Below are 6,639 nucleotides of genomic sequence, written 5' to 3'. Positions count from 1 at the left end.
ATATTTACTTAGTGTGCCTTGCGCACCCCCAAGCTTGAGCTCTTGCCTCTCCTCCTTCTCCTCATATCGAGACCTCCTCGATCTTTGATCACTTCATCCACACAAAACTCAACAGAAAGCTCGGTAAAATCCGTTAGTATAATAAAGCAAATCACTACTCTAAGTACTATTGCAAACCAATTCATATTTTGTTTTTTCACTGTAGATACTGTAATATAACTTTTCCATGTCTTAATCCACTGATAGGAATCGATAGTTTCATCAAAACAAGCAAACTATGCATCAAAAACAGAATCTATCTTAAACAGGACAGTCTGTAGTAATCTAAACATTCACCATACCTATGGTACTCCAAAAATTATGAAACAATTAGGAAAAATAAAAAATTTGTATATAAATACATTGCAGAAAGTTTCAGAACCATTTGACGTTCCAGTAAAAAAATGTAAAATCACGCACTACAGCCAAAGTTACTGTTTTGCACCACACAAACCAACAAGCAAAGTAAACATCCTAAAGGCAAATCTTGGCACATTATTTTTATTTTTAAACTTTATAAAAGCACACAACAGAAATAAATGACTCTCTAAAACTTCCGGGTTGTCTCTGTGGCAGCGCTTTCTTTAAAGCCATTAAGCTAGGCATATAGTGCTCAAGTAATGGATCCACCCGGATCAAGGTATATCAAAGCCAATTTTAATTAACAATGATTTGTGATTTAGTAGTGAGCACAAAGTAACATATATCATGCAACAACGAAGTCTAACTCTCTTCCTATGCATCGGCATGTCATAACAGAACAATTCATGCACACATACACTACTAGGGAAAAGCTTATACACAGACGCTTACTAGTAGCGCGGGTTTGTACCCCTCGCTACTGCTACTTACTAGTAACGTGGGTTTTTATCCCTTGCTACTACTAAGTTGATAGTAGTAGCGCAGGTTTTTAACCCTCGCTACTACTAAGTGGTCTCTGCCGTGCCCCCCGAGACATTACCATAGTAGTAGCGAGGGTTATAAACCTGCGCTACTACTTTGTGAATAGCTATAGCGCAGGTCAGATGCCAACGCTACTAGTATATTCCCGCACCACCCACCTCGATCCACCCCACCAACCGTCCCACTCCACCACCACTATTTGTCTCAAAAAAACACCCAACCCTCGATCCAGATCCCCTTCCACCTCCTCTCTTCTCCTGATTCACCCCTCGTCTCCCTCCCATCCCACGCCGCTGCCGCCACCCACCACCCCGGCGACCTCCCCACCGGCGATCCCCAGCCTCTGCACCCGCACACGCGCCGCCTCCCCCAGCGCCCCGCCCCCTCGCTGTCTCCTCCAGCAGACGGGGTCAGCCCCGTGGCGCCAACGTCTCCAAGGTTGGAGATCTCGTCCCCTTCCTCTCGTTCCTTAGCTCTGTTGCATTTCGCCGGCGATTCTGAACCGTTCGTGTGCTTGTGCTCAGGCGGAGCTGAAGGAGTGGCTGCCCAAGGTGTACGAGGTGAAGGAACCCAACTGCATCTTCGTGTTCAAGTTCCGCACCCACTTCAGAGGTGGCAGGTCCTCCAGATTCGGTCTCATCTACGACAACCTCGAGTCCGCCAGGAAGTTCGAGCCCAAGTACCGCTTCATCAGGGTATGGATCGGTTCTCCCTCGTTTCTTCTACACATGGAGCTTCGTTTCATTGTCTCGTGGTCACCCATTGGTCGAGATGTAGTAATTTGTATTGATCTAACTGAGGCTTCTTATTCTCGGTGAATTTTATGCTGCTCACTTAGGCTTCGTTCGATTCGAGTTAGATAACTAGGTTTGCTTTCATTTTATGTTTCGGAAGTAGCATGATTAGCATAAGTTATTGTTTGCTAGGTGAAGTTAGTCAGCAGTAGAAAATTGGAATTTAGAACAGCTAGTAATTCTTGAGGACCAGCTACACGCGCGCGCCAAATCACACCTGATGGCCCATGTAGTGTCTGCACTAGGAAATGGCTGCTTACCATGCGATGTCTGGGGGATTCCTGCGCGGATCGACCCACGAACTCCCCCGCTGTGGAGGTGGCTCTTATTCCAAAGCTCGATGCTTTGGTACTGGGGCCGTGGGATTTGTTGCTTCGTCTCCTCCAGATTAGTGATGCATCGTGTTGTTGATGCTGTGTAGGTAGTTTTCACTAGTACCTACATGTGTAGGCATCGTGCCTTTCTGTGGAGCAGTCAAGGTCTTTCCGTTATTGGGTAGAGCAGTGTGTCATATAGGTGTCAAGCTGAATACCAAGTTGGGCTGTGTGTATGTAATTATCACGGTTGCGTGTTTAGGTTGGCAATTGACTCTGGCCAGACAAATGCATGTTGTCGTGCAGCGAGTGTCGAAACAATCATGATTGTCTGTTCTTGTACTTCTGTAAGCTTAGTGCTTTGAAATAGGACACTACAATAGAGCTTGGATTTGGGCGTACGCCTTATTGTTTCTTGAAACAGTAGGCAGACGATTAAAAAAAATCCAAACACAGAATTCATGATTTTCAGGCAAAGATGGACGCGCACTGGAACATGTATGAATGGATTTTGTTTCTGTTCATTTTCATTTTCATACTTGATTATTGTTTATCCATCCCAATCTAGCTTGTTGCAGTGTCACTTGGCATACACCTAAAAGGTCAAACCCTTTTTAGGGAAAAGAAGGTCAAGCTCTTGATAGAACATGAAAATGTTGCTTTGTTCTTCAATCTTAATTGCTAATTTCACTATCTGCTTCTGATTGTCATATCTGTGAATCACATGGATTTTTAAATGCTTGGTCATGTTCATTATGTTGGTCTATAGCACTAACACCTAGTTTAACACAATCACTTAGTTTTGGTTAATGTTGATCCTCAGACTTTTTATTGTTTGCTCGGCTGAATTAAACTTGTTATGAGTCAATCTACTGCTTCAGTGGCGGTGCTAGAACAAAACCCTATGGGGCCAATTTCTACAAAAGCTTCCACACTTGATGGAGTTTGGTATGTATATGAGCATATGAGCATGGTGGCAATGTTCTCAAAAACCTGTGATGCCAATTGACCACACAACTCATGTAACACCGACACTTTACTACTTTCAAGTTACTGAAGGCTTGCAAACACTTGATGAAAACAGTGCTATTCTTGGCACATTTTCCTCCTGTTGCATCTTGGCTTTTAACCTTGTTTTTCTATGTGCAGCGATCTCTTGTTAATAGAAATCACTCACTTTTTTGTTTTCGTATATTTATTCCTGTAGCTACTGTACAACACAACATGCAAGGAAATATATGTCTGCTGAAATTTAATTTTATTTGTTCTTTGCTCTTTATAGAAATCTTGGATTCATAAAAGGGAGAAGCACATAAGGGAGAAGAAGATGATTGCAAGGATGGAGAGGGAGCAAATCATTTGGAGGGATAGAATGCCACTCTTTGGTGTTTTTATGCATTTTTGTTTGCTTTCAACTGTGTTTGCACTAGCTGGGAATAAGTGACTAGGCAATAAGTGTAGATGAATGGATATGCTCTAATGCTCCTCGTTTACTATAAATCTTCGATTTGGAATGATGTGGAATGCTGCTGGTTTATTACAAATCTGGGCGTGTTTTAGTTGTTAGAATTGTATGCATAAAATGGAATTGATGGATTTTATTTTTTTAATTCCTAATTAGTTAGTAGTAGCGTGGGGGTGAAATGGAGCGCTACTAGTATTCATGATACTAGTAGCGTGTGGTACTATAGACGCGCTACTACTATTTCGTTAGTAGTAGCGCGATTGACATCCGCGCTACTAGTAAATTGTTAGTAGTAGCGCGGGTTTACCCCGCGCTTCTACTAACGTTTAGCTGTAGCGCAATACTAGTAGCGCGGGTACCCGCGCTGCTAGTAGCCTTTTTCCTAGTAGTGATAGTAAAGGCCAATGCGTAGTATAAACAATTTCTTGCAATTTTATTATATTGGAAACATGGAGAGGCGGAGATGTAGTTCCTCTCTCATAATAATTGCAAGTGGGAGCAGGCAGCACATGCATATTATATTCATCAAAATTATCATGTGCAACGGTAAAATGCAACCCATCAATATAATCCTTAATAAGGGCAAACTTCTCCGATATAGTGTAGTCGGGAGAATTCAAAAAGATCATATGACTATCATTCGTGGGTGCAATAGCAACAATTTCATGTTTAACATAAGGAACTATAGCAAGTTCATCTTCATAAGCATAATTCATATTGGCATCTTGGCCACAAGCATAGCAAGCATCATCAAAAATGGATATTTCAAAAGAATCAACGGGATCATAACAATCATCATAGCAATCATCCTTCGATAAGCTCGAAGTTAAATTAAACAATGTATGAATTGAAGATTTACTCTCATTAGAAGGTGGGCACGGGTAGCTAATCCGCTCTCCCTTCTTTTGTTCTTCGCTCTCCTCATCATCTTTTTGATCCAATGAGCCCACAATTTCATCAATTCCTTCTTCCATAGACTCCTGCGAAATATTAGTCTCTTCTTGGACAGCGGAGGAGTCCTCAATATATGGTTTAACATAGGCATTAGAAGCATAATTATCATAAAAATATTTAAGTATGGCAAAATTTTCAGATTTGTAAAGAGCAATGTTGGGGATATCGCTTATCGGCAACTTATCGGTCGACCCAAGATAAGGGATAAATCGGCCAGTTTATCGGCATATCGGCCAGTTTATCACCATATCGGCTGATTTATCCCCCAATATATCTTATCGGTCAGACATCGATAAGCGACAAATCGGCTGATTTATCGGAATATCGGAAGATATCTTGAACAGTGGTAAAGAGTAGCATCATACTTTCCAATCAAAGAAGCAATTTCATATGCACCCTTAAAAGCAACAAATTCTTCAATTTGTTGAACATCATAGTAATTATAAACACCCTTAGCATACGAAGACATGATTCCATTATCACTAAACTAACATTGGTAGGGAAGGTGTTTCTTAGGGTCTTCAGAACAACAAGTAAAATCATATATTTCACATAAATTCCAAGCATAGCATTGCAAACGATGATTTTGATCCAGTAAAAGTTTCCCTTTTTGAGATAAGTGGTGTCGCACACAACAAGCATGTTCATCTAAAGATTTTCCCTCAACTAAGCTAGTTGGGGTTTCAGCACGAGCACATAGGGATCGAAGATGATCCAAGTAAAAAGCTTCAGGAGTGTGATAGATTTTGAGTGGTTCTTCAACCATTGGTGTAGTAGATACAACTATTTTTTTTGGTATTTTGTGTTTTCTACCCATAACTAAAGATAGAAAACAAGAGCACAAAATAAAAACTACTTAGTGAGAAAGCAAACAAGCACACACGAGACTATTCACCCCACGCTATAACTCCCCGGCAACGGCACCAGAAAAAGGTCTTGATAACCCACAAGTATAGGGATCAATTGTAGCCTCTTTCGATAAGTAAGAGTGTCAAACCAAACGAGGAGCTAAAGGTAAAACAAATATTCCCTCAAGTTTTATCGACCACCGATACAACTCTACGCACGCTTGACGTTCGCTTTACCTAGAACAAGTATAAAACTAGAAGTACTTTGTAGGGTAGCGGGATAGGTTTGCAAGAATATAAAGAGCACGTAAATAAAAACTAGGGGCTGTTTTAGGTAAAGAAGCAATAAAGTTAGTATAGCGAGTGTGGAAAAGTGGTGGTAGGAGTTGCGAAATTGTCCCTAAGCAATTGAGTACTTTACTAGACCGATAGCAAGTTTTATGTGGGAGAGGCCACTGCTAGCATGTCATCCCTGACTTGGAATTATATGCACTTATGATTGGAACTATTAGCAAGCATCCGCAACTACTAACGTTCATTAAGGTAAAACCCAACCATAGCATTAAGATATATTGGTCCCCCTTCAATCCCGTATACATCAATTTCTATGCTAGGTAGAAGCTTATGGCACTCTTGCCCTCCAATACATAGTCCTATCAACATAAAACTAACCCTATGATGTGATCCACACGCGCTCATATGATGGGCACCAAAGGACATCAGCATAACCACAAGCAAATTAAACCAATCATAGCAATTCACCAATCACCGATAGGACAACAAAAATCTACTAAGACATCATAGGATGGCAACACATCATTGGATAATAATATGAAGCATAAAGCACCATGTTCAAGTAGAGGGTATAGCGGGTTGCGGGAGAGTGGACCGCTGTAGATAGATGGGGGAAGGTGATGAAGATGTTGGTGAAGATGACGGAGGTGTTGGTGTAAATCGCCGTCACACGATGATGGCCCCGACGGCGTTCCGGCGCCACCGGGAGAGAGGGGGAGAGAGCCCCCCTTCTTCTTCTTCCTTGACCTTCTCCCTAGATGGGAGAAGGGTTTCCAATCTGGTCCATGGCCTCCATGGCGGCGGAGGGGCGAGAGCCCCTCCGAGATTGGATCTGTCTCTCTGTCTCTCTCTGTTTCTGCGCTCTAGATTCTGGCCTTTCACCATTTCTTATATTTCCGGAGATCCGTAACTCTAATTGGGCTGAAATGTTAACATGATTTGTATCTGGATATTGGCTTTCTTGCGGCGGAAGAAGGGCACCAACCGCTTACGTGGTGGCCACGAGGGTCAGGGGCACGCCCCCCCTG

The 6,639-nt window shown here is 42.1% G+C and overlaps 1 long non-coding RNA gene across 1 annotated transcript; it reads left to right on the top strand.

Annotated features, from left to right (window-relative positions):
* Positions 1 to 1,132: 1,132 nt before the first annotated feature.
* LOC125553878 lies at positions 1,133 to 3,639 on the top strand. Its single transcript, XR_007304248.1, has 3 exons — positions 1,133 to 1,380; positions 1,467 to 1,637; positions 3,333 to 3,639. It is a non-coding gene; the product is annotated as an uncharacterized LOC125553878 (long non-coding RNA).
* Positions 3,640 to 6,639: the final 3,000 nt, after the last annotated feature.

This window comes from Triticum urartu, chromosome 4 (assembly GCF_003073215.2).
Source record: "Triticum urartu cultivar G1812 chromosome 4, Tu2.1, whole genome shotgun sequence".
Lineage (NCBI taxonomy): Eukaryota > Viridiplantae > Streptophyta > Magnoliopsida > Poales > Poaceae > Triticum > Triticum urartu.
Note: the sequence above shows the minus strand (reverse complement) of the source record. Positions and strands in the feature narration are given on the sequence as shown.